This window comes from Manis pentadactyla, chromosome 10 (genome assembly GCF_030020395.1).
Source record: "Manis pentadactyla isolate mManPen7 chromosome 10, mManPen7.hap1, whole genome shotgun sequence".
NCBI lineage: Eukaryota > Metazoa > Chordata > Mammalia > Pholidota > Manidae > Manis > Manis pentadactyla.
Window position 1 is genome coordinate 103,894,748 of NC_080028.1, and position 22,344 is coordinate 103,917,091.

General features: G+C 54.1%; 1 protein-coding gene and 1 long non-coding RNA gene across 3 annotated transcripts in view; both read right to left on the minus strand.

Annotated features, from left to right (window-relative positions):
• Nucleotides 1–17,682, minus strand: part of LOC130679186 (uncharacterized) — a 73,155-nt gene extending 55,473 nt beyond the window's left edge. Inside the window, exon 1 of the long non-coding RNA XR_008992253.1 lies at nucleotides 17,585–17,682. This is a non-coding gene — a long non-coding RNA (uncharacterized LOC130679186). The remainder of the gene's footprint in view (nucleotides 1–17,584) is intronic.
• Nucleotides 1–21,904, minus strand: part of ELFN1 (extracellular leucine rich repeat and fibronectin type III domain containing 1) — a 63,002-nt gene extending 41,098 nt beyond the window's left edge. The window contains exon 1 of one of the 2 annotated variants that reach the window (XM_057487454.1): nucleotides 18,174–18,474. The gene's annotated coding sequence lies outside the window, so the exon portion shown is untranslated. Of the gene's footprint in view, nucleotides 1–18,173; nucleotides 18,475–21,636 lie in introns of those variants that run through there. The other variant, XM_036932834.2, reaches the window with a different exon arrangement.
• Nucleotides 21,905–22,344: the final 440 nt, after the last annotated feature.

Consider the following 22,344-nt stretch of genomic DNA (forward strand, 5'->3'; position numbering starts at 1 on the left):
CTGCTTCCGTGTGACACGACCCGCCCCCTGGTTTGGCCCCACCTCTCGGGAGGAGGTGCGGTAGAAGGAAGACTGAATGTGGACTCAGGTGGAGCTGGTCCCGAGCCTCAGCCTCCCATCACCTGGCTCTGTGACTTGGGCAAGCTGCCTCCTCAGTGTCTCTGTTTACCGTCTGATGGCATCATCTCTTGAGATGGGGTCTCTGTCCCCCCACTTCTCCCAAGCACCTGTTCATAACGACACTGCCGTTCTCTGGTTCTCATAGGTATATCTACCCATCACCCATTCGTCCATCATCTGCCTCCACATCCTACATATTCTTGCTCATTCAACCTCAGCCATCCGTCTATTTATTCACCCACCATCCATCTATCCTTCACCTGTTCATTCATCCATTTGTCATTCATCCATCACTCATCACCCATCATCCACCATCCACCCATCCTTCTACACTCCCACCTCCTCACCCACCTACCCATCCATCTGTAGATGTATGAAGAGTCAGAAGTGGCCAACTCACACGGAATGTGCCAGCTGTGGTCCTGACCCAGGGCCCTCTCCAGGGTGCCAGGTGCTCCAGCAGTTCAAGGACTGCCCATTCTGTCCCTGGCGGGGGCTCTGATCCCACTGCTCAGAGAAGAGCTCCTCCCCTCCACGCTAGGTCTCTGGGCAACAGCCAGAATCCAAGGGACCTGAGGAGCTCCCCACCCCCACTGGCTCTGCTTCAGGTCCCTGTGTCAATCTGGCCAGGAACCTCACGCTCTCAACCTGTAATGGCACATGACTGTAGATTGGGCCACACCAGGAACACTGGCTGGCTCAGAAAACTGGCTAAAAAGAGAGGGACAAGATACATTTTGACCTTGACACCAATTCCACATTTCTCAAGGGGCTCTGGTGTACTAGGTTCCAGCCATTAGCTGAGGTGGGACCAGGCCTGTCCAGATGAGCCCTCTGCAGATCGCAGGGCAACCCCAAAATTATGTCAAACACCTGGAAATATATCATGGTTCCTTAGCACCCCATGGCTATAGGGACTGAGCTAGGAATCTGTGTTCCTCCCCATGTGTCCGTCCGTCCATTGTCCCCTCATTTGTCCATCTGTATTCCCAGCCCCAGACATAATATATCACTGGAATAGTGACTAAGACCTCATAGAGCCTTGAAACTGTACTTACACATTCACACTTACACATACTTTATACAGTTGGGAGGTTGGGTCAAAAAATGTCACAAGGCTTAAAAAAAAAAAAAAGAAGAACAATGAACTGCTAAAATACACAACTTGGATGAATCCCCAGAAAATTATGGTGAGTGAAAACAAATCCAACCCCCAAAAGTTACATATGGTATAAATCCATTATTCCATACATGAAAAATCAAAATTACAGAAATCTAGAACAAATTAATGGAAACCAGGGGTCAGAGACCGGACTGGAAAGAGGGAGATGGGTGTGCCTATAAAAGGACAAGTGAGACCTTGGTGTTGACAGGAATGTTCCATACCTAGATTATCACCATCAATATCCAGCTGTCACATTGTATTATAGTCTGCAAGATGGCACCACTGTGGGTAATTGGATAAAGCGTACACGGGATCTCTTGGAATTGTCTCACAACTGCATGGGACTCTACAATGATCCCAAAATTAAAAATTTAATTCTGGACAAAGTAATTAAATAATTCCACTGAAAATGGATGGTATTTTTAATAAAAGGTATATGACCAAACAGACTAATATGGGAGGAACTGAAACTTGATCCCTGTCTCACACCATAGATAAAAAATTAATTCCAAGCAGACCAAAAATCTAAATGCCAAATGTAAAACAATAAAGCTCCTAGAAGATAACCATGGAAAAGCATCTTCAAAAACTTGGGCTGAGAAAAGACTTTGTTATAAGCTGGTGAAAAGCTCTAACCATAAAGCATAACTTGGTAACAGAACATATTCTCATTAAACGTCATGACTGGAAAAGTGAAAAGTCAAGCCACGGAGAGGGAGAAGATATTTATAACTTATATAATCAAGAACGGGAGAGCTTATAGCTATAAAGAGAATTCCTATGAATGTGTAAGATAAAGACAGACATGCCAATAGAAAGATGGATAAAATTTTTGAACAGGTATTTCATAAAACAGAATATCTGTCTCCAAATAGCCAATATGGAAATGTGCTCGAGCTAAACTTAGAAGGACTGACAGTGTCAAGCGTTAGCAAGGATGTGAAACACCAAACTGCTGCTGACCGGTGGGGCACATTTGTGGGCGTGTAAATTGACACAACCACTTTTGAAAACTGTTTGGCAAAAGACACCCCTGTAAGCCCCTGTCAGGTACCAGTCCGACAGAAATGAGTGACATGCCCACCCCAAAGCAAGTCCATCAACAGTAGGAAAGGCAAACAGGCTACTGCAGAGCATTTAACACCGACCAGCACTTACGGGTCTCACATATACTGTGTTGAACAAAAGCAGCCTTCTCCAAAGGAACGCATATTGTGTGGTTCCATTCAAAGGAAGCATAAAAATGGGAGAAACAGATCTATGAGATTAAAAATCCGGATCGTGTGTCCTATCTCCCTCTTCCAGCTCAGCTGGTACATCACCCTAACAGGGCAGTGCAGGCAGGCCCTGCTGTGAAAACTAGAAGCCTCACTGCCAGCGGTTGGCTTGACTCAGAGCAGGAGGCACAAAACTCACACTTACCGCCAGCGGTTGGCTTGACTCAGAGCAGGAGGCACAAAACTCACACTTACCAGCAACACTGATGTCAGTACAAGTGACCTCAGAGGCAGGTCAGCGGGGAAGCCAGGGCTCCTACCAGGCTGAGACTGACCCCACCTAGGGGAGAAACAGACCAGGGGACTAGTTGGAAATGTGACGGACAGAGACATGAAATGTGACAGGCTGGTGGTGCTCAGTAAGCTCTCAATACCCCCCGTGGATGGGCAGCACGCATGCACTGGAGGGGGGGAGGTCAGAGAAGGCCTGATAAATTCACACATCCCTGGTCTGCTGAGAGCCTGCAGACATACACAGGAGACACCAGAGGGCCGGGCAGAAAGCAAGCACACCTGGAGCTGCCCGGTCTTTGGAAGTACTTCTAAACCATGTGCAGATCCATCAGTAGGGAGCGGAAGCCTGACTGGCTCGAGGTGCTTGCACACAACCTCTGACCAATCCTGACTGACAGAGAAATGATCCCTAGAAGCCAGAATTAAAAGCAGGAATTTTTTTTTTTAAGGGAAACAAAGCAGAGCCTTTGATAATCACACACCAAGGGAAAATGGATTTCAAACTTTTAGTCCAGGCAAGTTACTCAATGAACAAACAAAAAAACCATCAACAACATCAATTCTCAAGGGGGAAAAATCAGAATCCAGAGCTGCTACCATATATTCCCTAAAATGTCCATTGTCAACACAAAATGCACAACATGCAGAGAAACAGGAAAGGCTAACTCAGAATAAAAAGCTGCGAATAAAAACTGTCAATGAGTGTCATGGAATGTTTCAAATAATAGACAAAGACTTCAAAGCAGAAATTATGTTTTTAAAAAGACAATCATGTTTAAAGAATTAAAGGAGAGCATGATGAGAAAGAGAGACCCTCACTAAGAGACAGAAACTGTTTTAAAAATGAAAATTTTAGAATTCAAAAGTACAATAACTGAAGTGAAAATTTCATGAGAGGGTCTCAATTGTAGATTTGAGATGGCACAAGAAAGAATTAGTGAACCAAAATACAGGTCCAAAGAAAACATCCAATCTAAAGGATAGAGAGAAAATAGGGAAGAAAAGTGAACTAACTGGGCGTCGTGCACCTGTGAGGCAGGATCAAGGGCACCAACATACATGTGATGGAAGTCCCAGGACAAGAGAGTGCTCAGGAGGCAGGGAAAATGTTTGAAAAAAGAATGGCTAAAAACTCCCCAGATTTGTTGAAAAACATGAATCTAATATATGCAAGATCAACAAACCCCAGGTAGGATGAAAAAGAAAAAAACACATCATAATCAAACCATTGGGAAACAAAGAGGAAATAGAGAAAAGTGATTCATCATGTGCAAGATAAAGACAGTATTGATCAATGGCCAATTTCTCATCAGAAACTGGAGATAAGAAGGCAGGGGGCCGGCTTTTCAAAATGCTGAAAGAAGAAATGTCTAACCAAGAATTCCATACTCCATGAAACTATCCTTCAGAAATGAAGGCAAACTAAAGACAAAGACTGACAGTATTTGCTGCTAACAGAAGAAGTTGCTCTAGAAGAAATACTAAAGGAAGTCCTTCAGGCTGCAACAATGTCTGATGGAATATTCAAATCCACAGAAACATAGGAAGAGAGCCGGAAACGGTAACATGTGGCTGGATATAAGTGACTCTATATATGTATCGTTTGTTCCTGCCTTCCCCTAATTTCTTTTAAAAGCATAAGATTAGGTAAAGCAATAATTATGACACTATATTGTTGGGGTTTTGGCAATGGTAGTACCGCCTTGTCAGAAGGGTCGCTTTATGCGGTCTTAGTTACCATGGTAAACTGCGGTCTGGAAGCGATTCTGACATATTGTCAAAAGGTCAATAGAAGCCGAACACTACATCACATGCCTACTTACATCCTTCAGCTCCCTTCATCTTATCACTCAAACATTTCATCATCTCAGATCATCACAAGAAGGTGAATGATAAGATATTCTGAGAGAGACTACATTCAACTCAACTGCTATTATTGTATATTGTTAGAGCTATTCTTTCAGTTTTGTTGTTAATCTCTTACTACGCCTAGTTTATAAATTAAACTTCATCGTAGGTATGTATGTATAGGAGAAAATATAGTACATTTATGGTTCGGTACTATCCATAGTTTGGGGCATCCATTGGACATCTTGTAACATATCCCCTGCAGATAAGAGGGGACTACTGCATATTAATATAATACACATGACAATAACAGCACAAAGCAGAAAAATGAAAATGGGATTATACTGGAGTAAAGTTTCTATATTTCACTATGGTTAAATTACTGTTAATCCGAAATCATTTGTACCAAAATACATATTAGAATCCCCAGAGCAACCACCAAGAAAGCGACTCAAATGTAATTTAAAAAATGAACAGAGGAATTAAAATAGTGTATTTTAAGTATTTATCTAACATAAAAGAAGGCAGCAAAGGAGAAATTTTAAGAAGGGGGAGCACCAGGTGAGACATGTATAAAACAACTAAGAAAATGGCAACCATATGAAATAAACAATTACATTAAATGTGAATGGACAAAACAGTGTGATCAAAAGGCAGAGCTTGTTGGACTGGGTTAAAAAAACAAGATCCAAATATACATTGTTTAAAGGAGATACACTTTAGGTTCAAATGTACCACCATGTTGAAAGTAAAAGATGGAAAAATACATACAAACAGTGATCACAGCAGAGCTGAGTGATCACTCAGAATCAGAATCAGACAAAACAGACCTTAAGAAATATTACCCAAGGCAGTGAGTGGCATTTCATAGCGCAAACAGGTCAGTATCTTAGGAAGATATAACAATTATAATGAATATGCCCATTACAAAGGAGCCCCAAGATGCAATAAGCAAAAATCGACAGAATTGAAAGGAGAAATAGGCAATGTGACAATATAGTTGGCTATTTTAATGTTCCACTCTCAGTAACTGATAAGATCACGAGACAGAAAATAAACAAAAATACAGAAGAGCTGAACAACACTATCACCAACTTGACCTAACTGACATTTAAAGAAAATCCCACCCAGCAGAATACATGTTCTTTCCCAACACACAGAGTACACTCTCCAGGACAGACATGTTAGGCTGTAAGACAAACCCCAGCAAATTTAAAATAAAGGAAGTTATAGAAAGCATACTCTCCAGTCACAACAGAATTGAATTAGAAGTCAATAGAACTCCCCAAATATTTGTAAACAACAGTTTTAATTAGTCCATGAGTCGAAGAAATCACAAAGGAAATTAGAAAATTTTCTCAAAGTACGTTAAAATAAAACCAGAACATGTCAAAATGTATGGGAGATAGTTAAAGAAGGACTTAGCCTGAAACTTTAGCCTGAAATGTATAGCTTTCAAAGCACATTAGAAAAGAAGAAAAAAAAATTTTCAAAAGCCTGAGTGTTCACTTTAAGAAACTAGAAGAGCAAAATAAATCCAAAGCAAGTAAAATTAATAAAACAATAAAGAGCAGAGCTGAGACTGACGGGGCAGGGTGGGGAACAGGAAAAAGAGAAAAATCAATGAAACCAAAATTCAGATGTCTGAAAAGATCAACAAACCTTCACAAACCTTTACCCAGACTAACCAAGGAAAAAAAGAGAAGACACAAATCACCAAAATCAGTTATTAAAGAGGAAACATCAGGGCCAATCCCACAGAAACTAAAGGCAGTGTTAGGGAGCATTATGAGCAACTTTATACCAACAAATTAGACAACTTACATAAAGGGGACAAATTCCTAGAAAGACACAAATTAACAAAACTGGTTCCAGAAGAAACAGACAATCTGAAGAGATGTATATTATTTTTTTTAATGATTAAAAATATTCCCACAAATAAAATCCTGGGCCTAGGTGGCTTTAGTGGTAAATTCTGTCAAATACTGAAAGAAAAAATGCTGAACCTTTACAAACTTTTTCAGAAAAAAAGAGAAAAATTTCCCCACTCATTCTATGAGACCAGTATTTTCCCTGATACCAAACCCGAAAACATCCTAAGAAAATAACCAATATACCTCATGAACACATATGCAAAAATCTTTCACAAAATATTAGCAAACAAAATCCAGCAACATAAAAAAATGGGTCATTATACAGGTGGCATTTATCCCCGAAATGCAAGGCTAGTGTAGCATCTGGAAATCAACTAAAGCCATACCCATACTTACAGATAGCAAGACAAAAGCCACATGATCATCTGAACAGATGCAAAAAAACATTTGATCAGGTCCAACACCCGAACGCTCAACAAACCAGGAATAAGGGGACTTTTCAACCTGATAAAGACCATCCATGAAAACTACAGCTAACAACATCATACATCACGGTAGAAAACCCAGTGTTTTTCCTAAGATCAGGAACAAAGCACCTTTGCCATTCAGCATTATTTTGGGGCCCTAGTCAGTCCAGTAAGACAAGAAAAATAAAGAAAGGTATCCAGTATGGAAAGGAAGATGCAAAACTCTTAGTTGCAGATGACATGCTCCTGGGTGCAGAAATCCTAAGGAGTCCACAGAAGTCTATGAGAACTAGCCAATGATTAAATTTAGCAAGGTTGTAGGATAAAAGATCAATATACAAAACTCAATTTTATTCCTGTATACAAAATAGCAAACAATCTGAAAATGATAATTCCATTTACAATAACATCAAAAACGCTTCAGAATACATTTAACAACAACAAATCAATTAGCAAGACTTGCACAATGAAAACAAAAAACTGCCAAGAGAAATTATAGAAGATCTGAACGTATGGAGACACTACCCATGTTCCTGGGTTGGAATACTTAATATCCCCAAACTGATCTATAAATTAAACACAAAACCATCAAATTCCCAGCAGGCATTTTTTAAAAGATATTACCAAGTTGATCCTAAAATTTACATGGAAATACAAAGGACCTAGAATAGCCAAAACATTTCAAGAAGAGAAACAAATTTGGAGGACTGAACACTACATTTTCAAAACTGTAATCAAGACAGTGTGGTCCTGGCATGAGAAGAGAACCATAAATCAGTGAAATAAAATTGAGAGTCCAGAAATAAACCCCTATACTATGGTCCCAAGAAAACAATGCAGAAAAGGTAGCCTTTTCAAAAAATGGTGCTGGGACAATTAGATATCCATATAACAAAAAATGAATTCAGACCCTTACACACTACACACAAAAGATTAAATTAAAATGAGTGCTAGACCTAATGCAACAGGTAGAACTATAAAACTCCTACGGGAAAATCTTTGTGAACTTGGATGAGGCAGTGAATTTTTAAACACCATGAATATGACCCATCAAAGAAAAAAATGGACAGACTGTATATTATAAAGAAAAACTTCTGTGCTCTAAAAATATGAAAGATGACATAGACTAGTATAAGATATTCCTGATAAGGGGCTTCTTTCCAGAATATATAAAGAACTCTCCCAGTAATTCTGAATAAGTATGAAACAGTAATTAAATAACCCATTAAAATGGGCAAAAGATTTGAATAGACAGCTTATCAGAGAAAGATGAATGCCTACTGAACATGAAAAAACGTTCAACTTCATTGGCCATTAGGAAAATGCAAATTAAAAACCACAGTGAGATACCCCCCCCCACAGCCATGTGAATACCTGTAATAAAAAAGACCCACAGGATGGAACATTGTGAGCACGTGGTGAAACTGGAACTCACATATGGCTGTGGGAATATAACACGGCGCAACCACTTTGGAAAATGGGCAGATTTTTAAAAAAACGCAAATATAAACTTACCACATGGCCCAGCAATTCCATTCCAACGACAACACCAGGGAGAAGTGAAAACGCAGATCCACACAGACGTCCACACCGACACTCACGGCCGCCCCATTCCTACCTGCCCTGCTGCGGACCGCCCAGGGGTCTCTAACTGGAATAGGGATCAATAACATTTGGTATAGTGATAAACAGGATACTGTTCAACAATGAGAATAAACAAGCTAGCAATACATGGTGTAAGATGGATGAGCCTCGGAAACACTGCACAAAGCGGCAGAAGCGAGATGCAAAAGGCCACATACCGTAGGATTCCACTGACAGGAAATGTCCAGACAGGTGTATCTCTGGGGACAGATGGCAGAGCAGCGCAGGGTCAGGGGACTGGCTGTAAGTGGACAGGGGACCTTCCAGGGTGTGCAGCCCCATATGTGCAAGGCCACCAGGAAAGGATGCCTTTAAAGGGTGTGCAGGTCTGCACGGGGGTGGCAGGGGCTGCCTTCCCAGGCGGCCAGTCTCATTCCCACACCAGAGCAACCTTCAGAGAACTACCAAGCCCCCAAGGCATAGGCCTCTTCCTGTGGTCACAAAACATGGCCTGCGGGTCATTTCCCTGGGACCCTGGGGTACCTTCCACAGATCTAACTCCACAGCTGGCTCAAGCTTCTGCTTCGCTCCAGCCCTCTGTCGCAGGCATGGCAAGATGGGCGCCCCGGTGTTACGTCTAGGCCTGGGGTCCCAGGGCTGACCCAGCATCATGGGGGACTCAGCAGGACATCTGGCTGAGGGCAGAGCCAAGCAGAGGGTACAACAGGCAGAGGCACTGAGCAGACTGGGAGACCCCCCAGGAAGGGCAGGTGTGGAAGGCCTTATGTTTGGGGCCTCACCTCAGGGAATAAACGGAGAGAGCATGAGATAAGTGTCTTAGGGCTGGTATCCAGTGGTGTGGGGGGCCTGGGGTGAGGGGTGAGGGCAGGGAGGCCAGTGGGAAGGTTGTTGGTGTGGGGTGAACAGCTTTGTGGGGTCAGGGGCACAGGGGTGGGGACACCCTACTCTTCCAACCCACTCCCTGCCAGGCCCCTCCAGCAGCAGTGGGGAGTGGAGGTGAGGGGCACAGCGGAGCAGGAGGAGGGGTAGGCACCATGGGCAATGCCAGAGGCCCCTTGCACAGGCCTGCTGCCGGCCGGTGTCCCTTGCCCGGCCCTTGCCCCAGCAGGCGGGCTGCAATGGCCACTGTACCACAGGTCTGAACCTCTGCACGGGGATGAGGACAGGTGCGGGGCGCTGGGGGAAGTCAGCTTGGAGGCCCCTCCCAGGCCGGCAGTGGTGCGGGGCCTGTTGCTCACACAGCATCACTGGGTCAAGTTTCAGATCCGTTAAATGAGCAGCATGCCCAAGCCTGAGTCAGCCTGTGGACACGTCTGCCCTGGCCCAGCCGTCGTGACCAATCGGTGAGCAGGGCAGCAGCAGGGGAGAGCAGATGGGTGGGCTGAGCCCCCGGCTCAGGTCCCTGCCCTCTGAGCCTCAGTTCCCCATGGAGCAACACTAAGGCTGGTTCTGAAGCACGCTGAGCGCATGTGTCCTCCCTGGATTTAGAATTTCTGGACATTTTCCCCTAAAGGAAAGTGGGAGATGAAGTGGCTCTGCCTGAAAAGGACCTGGAGATGGATCTTACCACCCCCTGACTGTGACCCTGGAGGGGTGCAGGCAGAATGGGGGCACAGGCCTCTCTCCAGCCAATTATCTTCTGCAAAGGTAAACACAGGCGGGCTTACGCCTCCGCCTCCGTGATGTGGCCACAGACTCACCGCCACCCGGCCTCCCTGATCTGGCCTCGCTCCCTCCAGGGCAGTGCACTCCCCTCCAGCCCGGCCAATCCCTGGCCTGTACACCTTCCACCTGTGCACCCAGCAGCCAGCTGCATGGCCTGGAAAGGGGCGGACCCCGACCCGCCATCCCCATGGCTTCCCAAGGACCCTATGAGGGCACAGTGTGACCCCTGACCCCGGGCCCCAGACTCTGTGCAGCACCTGGTGCATCAAAGGTGAGCTCATAGTAGAGTCAGTTCCCCCAGCTGGAAGGTAAGCTGGGGTGGGGCCCTGGGCAGGGGTGTCCCACCCACACATGGCACCCCCAGAGGCTCCCCTCCCAGCCCCCCAGAGAGAAGCAGTCTCATGGCTGCCCTGTGTATCAATGTGCACAGGGACGCACCTGGACACGCGTACCTGCTGGAGCACCAGGAGGGGGCACAGATGTCAAAATGCAGGTACCATGTTCAGCTGCTCACATGTGCCTGACAGTTACCTGGCTGTGTGTGACGATGCATGCCTACAAACATGTTTGGACTTCTGCTGATGTGTGGAGATGCGTAGGGGGTTGGGTGTGAGGGTGCGTGTTACCTCAGAGGGCCTGCACACCTGCACCCACATGAACGCATGCTCCTGTGAGATTAGAGTGTGCGCCATGTGGGCACATGCATCCTGGTGCGGGGCTGTGCGCACACAGGGCCCTGCAGTGTGTAGTTTGCGCCTGCCAGAAAGTGGGTACAGCAGCACGCATCTCTAGTTTCGGGGTGCAGCTGCCCCGTGTGGGGGCTCGCCCGGTCTGGCTCTGACAGGTGGATGAAGGCCAGCAGCAGCTCTGGATTTCTGGTGAGTTGTTTTTCTAAAATGCCATCTCTGGCAAATTCCACCCTTCGGATGCACCGTGTTCTTGCTCTTTGGGGGCAGGGGGACACAGCAGCTGGCCGCTCACAGGGCCAGAGCAGTCCAGGTGGGAGCCACCACGCAGAGCCCCAATTGCCCCTTCACATTACAACCCCTGTCTGCTCTACTGCATTTGCAAGAAGGAATAAAAGCAGACAAGAAGTTTGCTCTTGCCTACTTCATGGACCTAACACCCTCAGACTGGGGAACTGAATGGGAAGGCACCCTTCCCAGGGCAGTGTGACTCCAAGGCCTACCTCTGTGCCCCTTTAAAAGTGGAGGGGGCAGCGCCCCAGGAGGGCATGCACATAGTGCACGCTCCTACACACTCACTCCCAAATTCAGATCAGAGAAGTGTGTCCCTAACAGGAGGCACACCAAGCTCCACATCCACCTGGCACCCCCAGGACTTGGCGTCAAACCCACCCGAGGTTTCATACCAACACATTTTGGGGAGCTTCATCTCCCCAAGAAACACAGCTCTGAAATGTTAATGGATGTCAAAGGGAAAATGGGATTTGCTTTATACAGTCTTACTCTCTACATGAAGAATCCCTCATTTTGTAATGGATATAAACAGGAAAATGGGTTTTGCTTTACAGAATATTTTTCTCTATAGGAATGCAGCTCCAATTTTTTAAGCAACATCAAAATACGTGTGGCATGCCTCTCCGCTGCCAGCGTCACCAGCCGACCCAGGCTGCCCTGTCTCTCCCAGACGTCAGCAGAAACTCCTAACTGGGTAACTCATTCCCTTGTGCCTCTACAAAAATCTCTTCCTCACCTCCAAACACAGTGATCTTTTAAACATATAAACCAACCTCACCCCTCAGCAACTCAAACTCCCCCAAAGCTTCCCAAGGCAAACAGAAGCAGCTCCGAGCCTTCCCAAGAACGCTGACACCCCGGTGGCCTGGCCCTTGCAGCCCCTCCAGCTGACCTGTCTGGCCTCACCTTTGCTCCACCACGCCAGGCTTGTCACTGCACCCTATCCCCAGCACCCTCTTTCCCACTTCTTTGCACATCAGGGCACAAGGAGGCACAAGGACCAAGCCTGCCCCACCCCAAGGAAGCTGGGGCGATGGGCTGAGGGTCCTGGGGAACAAAACCCAGAGCCTGGGGTTCCACGAGCATCAAGTGGCAGCTCTGCCTTCTACAGAATCTGTATCAACAATTCCAACTCCCCAGGGCTGGTTGTCTAGCCCATCCCTCCCCCTACAGGGGGAGCCGCTCCAGGACAGGGAGGGACCTGCCCCACCATGCAGGCCTCCTGACTGGGGACTCTGCTCCCAGACCCAAACCCTGGGGAGGGCTGTGCTTTATTCCCACCTGACAGATGGAGGCGCCAGGGCCCAGGGAGGACAGGTGGCCCAACCCCAGCTCACATGGCCAGCTGGAGGCACAGAAGACCCTGGGCCACCCCTGACCTGCATCTAGGCTCTTCCAGAAGCTTCTCTAGGGCTATCAGAGGTAAGGGAGACCTCAGTGGGGACAGCAGAGGCCCTGGTTCAGGCTCAGGAAATACATGTTGAGGGGTCCAGCCCCTTGGGCTCCCAGGGAGGCCATGGTGGGCTGGAATGGTGGAGAGCCTTGGATGGCAAGCAGGGAGCTGGGCGACCATGCCGTGGATGTTTCCAGGGCACTGGTCCAGCATCACCTCCAGGCTCCATCACAATGGCCCAGGACAGCCCAGTTCCAGCCTCCAGCTGGCACAGCCTTCTCTACACAGTGCCTATTGTGTGCAGTGAGGGTCCTGCAAGCCCCCTTCCAGACCCAGTTCTTTGCCCTCCAGTCGCTGGAGGCAGCCTCATCTCCACGTATGGGGCCGCCCAAGGCAGCCTGTGTTTGCATCTCTGTTTATTAAACTAAAGGGAGCTAATGACTAAGAGGTGCCTGGGTTTGATCCTGCTGAAAATAAAACCAGGATCTGTGCGTAAACACTGGGGAGCCTTGGCTGTCAGTCACTTACCGGGAACCCACTCCACAGAGGACTCCACTGGGCCCTGCCGCTTCCCCGGCTCGGGTGGGCAGGCTCCTCACGTACCTCTGGGGCAGACCCCAGGCCTTCTGCCACACCGCCCACATCTCCAGCGCCCATGGTTGGCTCTCCGGCCAGGGCTTTGCAAATGCTTGTTACTGGATCAGCCCTTTTAGAGGAGCTATCAGAGGGGGTAGACAGCAGAGAGGTGTGCTTCTGGGGGGCACAGAGGTGGGCAGGGGTGGCGCACACACACAGAGCCCAGCCAGTCCATGTGTGTGCCCTGGCCCCGTTCTGGAGAGTGGCAGACGGGGTCTCAGTGCCTCATCTATAAGGTGAGGGTTTCTGGCAAGACCCTCTGCTTTCTCTAGGTGGGGCTGGGGGCGTGGTGCAGGGCCAGAGCACAGGAGCAGGGCTGAGCTGGGCCCTCCTCCAGCTCTCGTCTCTGGGCCTCAGTCTCCCCATCTGTTAAATGGAGGCCCTATCGAGTACAACAGACCCACAGTGATGGCTGGGAGCAACTGCTGGATTGGGCTGTCACCAACCCTCCTCACCCTTCCCATGGATGCCCAGCTGGCCTCTCCCTACACCCAGGCCCACTTTGGGGTGCTGAGGCATTACAGATGGGGAGGCCAAGCTCTGTGGCTGTGAGAGTCCGTCCCCAGGGCCAGCGCCTCTAACAGACATTGCAGGCCAGTGGGCAGGGTCTGCCCCCTCTTCCCGCCCCTGCTCCTGCTGCCCCCAGCCTGGATGCTTGCCCCTTCCTCCAGGTCGCCCACCCGTTGCCCTCCCATGAAGGGCCAGCCAGATCCCTCCTTCGAGCTGGGGGCAGAGCAGCCAAAAGGAGGAGAGCCTTGCAAGTAGGACTGGCCAAAGATGACCAGGAACTAAAGCCGCCAGGGCGGGAGGGCAGGGGCCCCGGTGCTCAGGTGCTGGGCCAGGCACTGACTCAGTTTCACGCTTGTTCTTCCTCATCCCCCAGATGCCAGGGCAGGGAGCTGAGGTACAGCCCATTCTTTTTTTGTGTTTTTTTAAGGTATCATTGACATACACTCTTATAAAGGTTTCACATGGAAAACATTGTGGTTACTACATTCACCCATGTTATCAAGTCCCCCCCACACCCCATTGCAGTCACTGTCCATCAGTGTAGTAAGATGCCATGGAGTCCCTACTTGTCTTCTCTGAGGTGCTGCCCATTCTTAACCCTCCTAAGAAGGCAGGCAGGCCCGGCTGGCATACACCCCCCACTGCTGCCCTGGGCCTCTGTTCCAGCTTGGTCTCCAAGCTCAAGGCCAGGCAGGAGGAGGCAAGCACCTGGCCCCAGTGCCCAGGATTCCGGTGAGCTGTACCACTCTTGCTGTGTGACCTCAAGCAATGCAGAGCCCTTCTAGAAGGTGAGCTGGTCTCCACTGGAAAGGATCGTGCACATATATTTGTGGGCCTGTCTCCCCGCTTGGACATGAACTCCAAGGGCCTCAGCAGTCTTTTCCCCAGGCTCCAGGCAGTGTGCACAGTAGGCCCTCCGTGTTTGCTGAATAAACCTTCAGGACAATTCCAGCTCCAATGGCTGGCAGACTCAGTTCCTGCCTCAGATGGCCATGGGGTCCCAGCACCCTCCCTCATCCCTCCTTCCTCCTCCCTCAGAAGAGCCCGGCAAAGCCAGGTCTCAGCTGGCCCAGCCTAGCAGGCAGGCCCGGGGAGGGGAGGGGAGGGGAGAGGAGTGTCCACAGCTGCCACCCCACCTCTTGCTCACTTCTGGGGCCACCGGATGGCACAGAGGGAGGGGCTGGGGGCCACATAGGGAACAGGTGTCCCCAGCAGCTGAAGCTGCACCTACCTGCTCAAGTTACCAGACCTGACCCAGCCCATAGGAACAGGGCCACCCCCCCGACGCCCTGTCACCATGAGATCTTGGACAATACCTTACCCCACTCCTAGCTTCAGTCTCCCCATCTGCACAGTGGGTGCAGAGGGAATACACCAAAGACCTTTCTGAATCAGGACTCAGTGCCCTACATGGGCTGCTCCATCAGCCACCCTACAGAAACCCTCCCAAGGCCAGTGGACACAAGCTTCCGTTGGAAGAAATCAGAATCCACAACAGAAAACAAAAACGGGGACGACTGACAAATGTACCCAGTGTCTGCAGCTACACCACCATCCGCTCTAGGTTCACGCCTGGAAATTTATGGCCGCGTCACCCAGCCATGGAGATCTATCTCCTGCCTGTCACTCACTGGCATTTCCTCCTATGCCTCCGTCTGTATGCACAAGGCCTGCTTCTGTGCCTCCTTCAGAGGTGTAAGAATATCCCAAGTCCAAGCACCTCTACTCATCCTCACTGCTGTGGCATCCTCAGGGACAGGGTCCCTGCTAGTGGGATCAGGTCTGCCAGGCGGGGTGGGGGTAATGGCCCCAGGGAACTGAGGAATCCCACTGAAACCTAGAGCCGGGAGGGAGGGAGTGTTAGAGACACAGAGGTGTGGGGCCCAGACAGATGCTCCCATTTTACTCCACTGGTCCAAATCACTGCCATTCCTTGGCCATACTAATGTCTCTCCGAACAGGTGGTGCTCACAGGAGATATTCAGCATTCCAAGATTCAAGTCCCAGGTGAGAGCTGGCCTCTGGGTCCAAGCTCTGTCCTAGGCTCTCCTGGGGGCATGCAGGGAGGTGGGGGAGCAGCAGCCTCTCCCCAGCCCGGGGTGGGGTGCCCCTTCCCAAGGTACTCCGAGTAATGGAGTTTCCCAGAGGGAGTGGTATGGGGTGATGGGGGTGGGCACCCACCGCATCCCTTCCATCCCCTGCTCAGGGTTTGCCAGGCCTCAGGAGGAGATGCCATTCCCTCCCTCCCCAGAGTCAAGAACTGTCTCATCCTGAACCCCACAGAGCAGCAACCTACCTGTCAGGCCGGGGGCAACATGGCTGTTCCAGGAGAGGGTCCCACTGATGGGTGGGAAGCCAGCTCCCACCTTCTCGGCGGAAGAGTCCGCCTGCCAGCTGTTCGTAACTCCTCCAGGAACCAAAGTGCCCCTAAATCCAGACTGAAAGTGGGCCTTGCCCTCTGTCATGCCCGGCCAGCTGGAGTCTACACCTCTATCCCTGGGTATGTCTTCTCTTTTGGTCATGAACCTGGGAAGGGGCTATGAATTTGCCCCCTCCCCCACAACTGCTGTTCAATTAAAAGATAAAAGCTGCCAGGACTCAGGGCAGCAGAGGCCAGGGGGCTAGTGAGGCAGGAAGGGTGAGAGTATTTGTGGCTTAAAATAATCAAGTCCCTGTTACCTCTCTGGCTGGGCAGAGGCTGGGGGCCTCTGGAGATGATATCTGAGAAAGACAAGCCAGGGCTTGGGAGTCCGAGTCTTCATCCTTTCTTTGCTGTGCACCCTTTGAAAACTCCTGGTTCCAAGGATCTCAGGTCCTGGGAATGCTTTACGCACAGCCCCCAGCCCAATATAGAGAGTGAGTGGCAGACACAGCTGCAGACAAGCAAGGGCCCAGGATGCACGAGGCTGAAGAGCAGACGCCCACTCCTGATGGCTCCCCCAGCCAGCCCCTCCAGACGCCCTCCCTGTGCTAAGACTTCGCTGAGGCCTTCCTCCCATAATGCACACATCATTACACCCCCATTTCACAGATGTGGAAGCTGAGGCTCCAGGAGGCCATGTGCCCCCAAGGTCACATAGCTGAGGCCTGGAACACGCTGATTTTGATGCCAGATGCTGTCAGTTTGTGTTGGAGAGGGAACACCTGCAGGGGTCCGCACCCTGTGAAGCAAGCCGGTGACCTTAGGATTTTCAAGGATTAAAGGGGGGGACCCCTGTCTTTAGAGGCAGGTTGGGGCAACGGTCCGAGGTGGGGGGAGGGGTGAACATTCACCAAGTTCAGGGCAAAGACCCCACCCCCACGCCAGGGTTTTGGCTTCCCGGCACGGAGCACGGAATTACCGCCCCTCTCCGGGGCCGAGTGGGGAGGCGCGCACGGAAGGCAGACAGGGCAGGGGCTGTGAGGCCGACTTGGATGGGGTCGCGGACCCAAGCCCAAAGAGGGTCGACGGCAGGGCGCCGCAGCTCGGATGAAGGGCCGGCTGCGGACGGCCAAGCGGGCCAACGAGGGGAGAGAGGTGCTGGGGAGGGCGCAGGGCCAGGCGAGGGGCAGCTGCGCGAGGGCAGCAGCGACCGGGGCGACGGCAGGATCCGGACCCCGACCCAGACCCCGCTCTGCCAAGCGGAACCGAGCGCCCGCGCCGCCACCAAGTTCCTCTAAGTTTGCCCGCCGCGCTCCGAGGGCGCGCCAGGAGCCGGGCGCACCACGGACCGGGGGCTCACGAAGAGCGCGCGGGGCGCCTGGCCGGCCGGAGTCCCACGCCCCTCAGGCCGGGCGCCCGACCCGCTCGGATGCGGGCTCCGCGCTTACCTGCCCGCTGGCCGCCGTTCCGGGACTGCGCCCGCCGCCGCCGCCGTCCTTCAAGCTCTAACTTCGCTCCGGGGATTGAAATTCCTCCCCAGCTTCGCCCATCGATCCGCGCGCGGCCCCGCCCCTCGCCTCTCGGGCAGGGGGGCCGTCCCCGCGCGCCCGCCCCGGCGCGCTCCCTCCCGGCCCGCACCCGCCCCGCGCGAGTCCGGCTGCGAGGCCCCCCCGCCGCCCGCCCCACCTCCCAGCCGCCCGGCTCCTTCCCTGCCGGCCGCGGAGCCGAGGGGGAGGGGCGGGGAGGGGCGGGGGGGGAGGTCCTAGAAAGCGCCGGAGGGCTGGTTTCCTCGCCTTCCGCTTCCCGGCCCTTCCACCCACAGTCAAGTGGGGGCGGGGGCCGGGGGCGGCACTCTGGTGGCGGAGTGCGCAACAGCTGTCGCCTGGATGAGCCACCCTAGACCCCCACCACATTAAGCAAAGCCGAGGCGTCCCCAGGACCTGGGCAGCTCGTATGTCCGGCCCCTCGGAGAGACACTGAGGCGGGCAGCTAGGGCCGCCCCCACAGCCCTGGGGCCCCTTCCTCCCGTCTCCTCACCTCTGGGATGACTCCGGGGGGCTCTCGAACACTCTTCCCATTTAGTTTGATCCCCACAAGCCTGCGTGTGGGGAAGCCCCCCTTTCCGCATGTTACAGGGGAGGAAACTGAGTCAGGAGAGGCCCAGGGTATTGCCCATCGCCACACAGCCGTCCGAAGCAGAGGCTGAGGGGCAGCCTCGACCCCCAAGGACGGAGCCTCTGACCCCTCCTGCCTCTTTCCTCGCTCGGCCGGGCAGGCCCCGGCAGTGCCCTCGGCCAGCTCAGCTGCCCCTGGCCGCCTGCTCCTCAGGGCCGCTCCAGTCCCCGCGCAGCCTGGCCCTTCCCTGCGGGCGCCCGCGCCCCCTCCCCGCTTCCTGTCCCCCGCCTGCCTCTGATTCCCGGCCTCAGTACCCCCTGCACGCTCTCCGCTCCCGCCAGCAGCTGGGCAATTCAACGAGCATACAAAAGAGTTGACTCAATTCAAAGGCAGCAAATCAAGATAAATCCTATAGTGTGTGGGGCACCGGAGAGGGAATGTGAATGAACGCCCACAGCTCAAGCAACCCTATATGGACTGGCAGTCCCGTGCCCCCAACAGAAGGCTGACCACGAAGCAGGAGTGGGCTCAGAGCTGCCCACCGACCCAGGCCGAATGTGGCAATTTAGTGCTGAGTGGCCCCCCTCCTGCCTGGTGGGTGGGGCGCCTTTGAGAGTGGGTACATGGGTACAGAGCCATAGCCAGGGTGCTAGGAGAAAAACCGGGGTACCCCTTGTTACACACCATGCGGGGGGGTGGTACAGCCAGCGGGAAATATACAACAGCTCCCAGGGTCTGGGGAGGCAGAAGGAAGAAGGCAGCTGGGCCATTTGGGACATCGGAGTGAAGCCTTTCTCCTTGGGCTGCCCCCTGCCCAGCCCTCTGGCCCAGCAGGCTAAGGACAGGCCCTTGTTTATCACCAGCGAGGTACTACAGCCTCAGGTGTGCCAGGCCTGGGCACAGAGGGCCGAGAGCTGGAGGAGAGGGCTCCCCTCTCCTCCTGCTAAGGGGCCTCCCCAGCTGGTGCCTGCCTGACTGGGGAGAAACGTCTTCCCCCAGAGGAACGGCTGGTCACTCTTGGAAGGTCTGAGAAAGCAACCTACCGCCTCCTGCCTCATTCAGTGTGGGCCCCGCCCAGGAGAGACTCAAGGCCTCAGCGCAGCCTTTTTTAGGCACCCCCTGCCAGTGGTGACCCATCCCCCTTTCCAGCGGGCTCCCCAGGCCCTCGCTGGCCAAGCAGCTCTCTGGCTTTGGTCTTGAATGGGGCGGCGTTGGCCCGGTCTCTCCTGCGTGCCAGCGTCTGTGCTAGGAGCCTGCCCAGTTACATCAGGACCTGCTGGCTACTGCCCCGGCCCAAGGACTATGAGCCCATTTCTGCTGCGTGCACGACGAGGCCGGAGGCCTCACACCGCCCTTGCCTCTCACTGCCTGACCTCCCCAGGCAAGTACGCGGACGCCCAGCGTCAGGGCTCGGCCGAAGGGGCCCAGAGGTCAACTGGAGGAGCTCGGTAGAGGTCCCGTCGGGAGCGTCCCAGCAACCGGGCGCAGACACAGAAGGACAGAGCTGGGGCCACGGGGTTAGAGGCAATGCAGAACAGCTGGCGTCGGGGCCCTCCCGCCGCACCCCCACCCGGAGAGGACGCTGCGTAGCCGGTTGCGACCTCGTCCCCCAGCCTCGGCTGGGTCGCCCCTCCCCCGTGGCCGCGGCGATTGGCGGCCTGCGTGTAAGTCATCAATTCTCTGACAGACTCTTTCGCCGCCGCCTCGAGGACATCTGTCAGGGACCCGACACTGCGCCCCACGCCCCCTGCGCCACCCCCAGACCCAGAGCAGGGGAAAGGACGCGACACGTCGCTCACCGCAGCTCGGAGAGGGCTGCCGCGCAGCACGCGAGCGCTGGAGGGCGTCGGGGTCCCGGAGTTGGCGGAGGGGGCGGGGCCGGCAACCAGCCCCAGGGGACGAAGACCCCCAGGCTCCGTGGGGCTGGGCTCTGCAATGGTCAGACGGGAATAAGGACCCGTATTCCCGTCCCCCAGATATTCAAATCCACTCAAGCTCGGATCGGATCGGGCGGGGTGGGGGGAGGGAAGAATTCCTGGGCCTTCGGGTGCGCGAAGGCGACGCTGGAAGGGCGGCCACCAGGGCATTGCCTCCCTGCACACGCAGCTGTTGTTACACCCCAAAACGCTCTCAGGAGCTTCCTAGGTCCCCTCCCACGGCGACCCCCGATAACCAGGCCCTCAGATGGGGTGGCCGCGGCCCGCGAGGGGTGCGGGCGTGGAGGGGCGGACGTGTCGCGCGCCGGTGTGCAGTTTGGGAGAAAGGGCGGGTGGAGGAAGTTCCCGCTCATCCCCAGCAGCCTGGCCGCAGGGACCCCACACACACTCAGCAAAGGAGGACTCGGCTGGGAACTGTGATCGAATCCGGTCTGGCCTGGGCCCCCGATTGATGGGACGGACAGGCCACACTGTGCAGTTTGGGAAGAGAAAAAGTTGGGGGCGACACCCCGAGACCGGAGAGAAAAGATTGGGAGCACAGAGGGGGGCAAGGAAGGAGGAGAGACAGGAAGGGGACCAGGAGAGGTGGGAAGGGGGACAGCTCTGAGCCCGGGATCCCGCCCTACCCCGCGGCCAAGCCCCGCTTCGCAGCTTCCCCGGCGGGCAGGAGAGGCTCTGGTCACAGGCGCCTATTAATAGCCGCGAGCCGGGTCCTTCGCGCGAGCTCGGCATCGGCGGGCAGAGCTTGGAGACCGGACATGGGGGAGGGAGGGTGTCCTGCAACACCCCCTCCAAGGGCTTCGCCGTGCGAGGCGCAGCGCCGCTCCCCCCACGCCCACTGTGATGAGGCTAGCCACCCAGAGTCCACTGCCTGCCCGCCCTCAATTACGAGATTGGGTCCCAGATTGGGGAGACAGTCTCCGGGCCAACTTGGGGCGCCGCGGCTACCATCATGCGCTCGCAAGCAAGACCACCCCTTTCTCCGCTCCCTGTCCAGACCGCCCTCCGCGCTCACAACGCTCAGGAAAGTTTCGGGGTCCCCGTCGCGCCTCCTAGCCCGAGGGGTCCGGGGTCCCGGGCCTTCGAGCCGCGCCGTCCGGGACGGAACTTTGTCCGACCGGCTCTCCGCGACCGCTAACTTCGGGTACTCCCGCCTCCGAACCAAGGGGATTGGGGGAACCGGGAACCGCGGACCCCACACGCCATAACCCAAGCCCGGGGTGGGGTACTCGGCCCCGGCACGGACACTCGGGGTAGGACGTGGGGCTGGGTGGCCCGGGCTGCGAGAGCCTCTGGGGACCCCCGTGCCCGCCCCCACTGCCGCCAGGGTGGGCATCTTCCCCGCCTCCTCCAGGGGCGGGGACCAACCAGCCCCGCAAGCTGCCGCAGAAGAGACCCCCAGCCCCCGCAGCCTCGCGCAGCCCCCTCCCCCATGAGCCCCTTCCTACCTGGGCCGGGGGCGGGCCGGGGGCCGGAGGCACGGCCAGGGCGAGCGGAGCGCGCGCCCCCAGGTCCCTGGAGCGCGGCGGCGGCGGCGGCGGCGCCTTCCCTTCCTTCCTCCTCCTCTTCCTCCGCCGGGCTTGCTGGCTCCAGACAGATCTCCTCCCCCTCGCGCCCTGCCCGCCCCTCCCGGGGCCCGCCGGGCTGGGCTCGGCCTGCGACGGGGAGCGGAGCGGAGCCGGCGGGAGCCGGGCTGCGGCTCTCACTGCGTCAAGCGCGGGGCGAGCGCGGGGCGGCGGCGGCGGGGACAGCGCGCTCCGAGCCCGGGGCCGGCCGGGCAGGCGGGGGAGCGGCGGCTCCGGCTCGGGCGCGGGCGCAGTGGCGGCGGCCGCGGCAGCGCCGAGACTGTGGCACATTCTTTCTGAGCGTGATGGAAGGTTTCCTGTAGGAGCTGGAGCGGGAGGGAGGAGGGGCGGTGGACGCGAGAGGGGGCGGCCGGAGGGGCGGGCTGTGGGGGTCGCTCCCGCACGTCGGTGGACCGGGGGTACCTGGAGGACGACGCGGGAGGGGAAGTTGAAGCGTGCGGTGGGAGTCGTGGGGGACCCCGAGGCATCCTCGCCAGCTACTCTGGGCCTGTCTGCGCGCCCCTGTCCCCGCCCCAGGCCACCGCGGGGAGCAGAAGCTCCCAAGGTGGCGTTTGGAGATGGGCCCCTGGG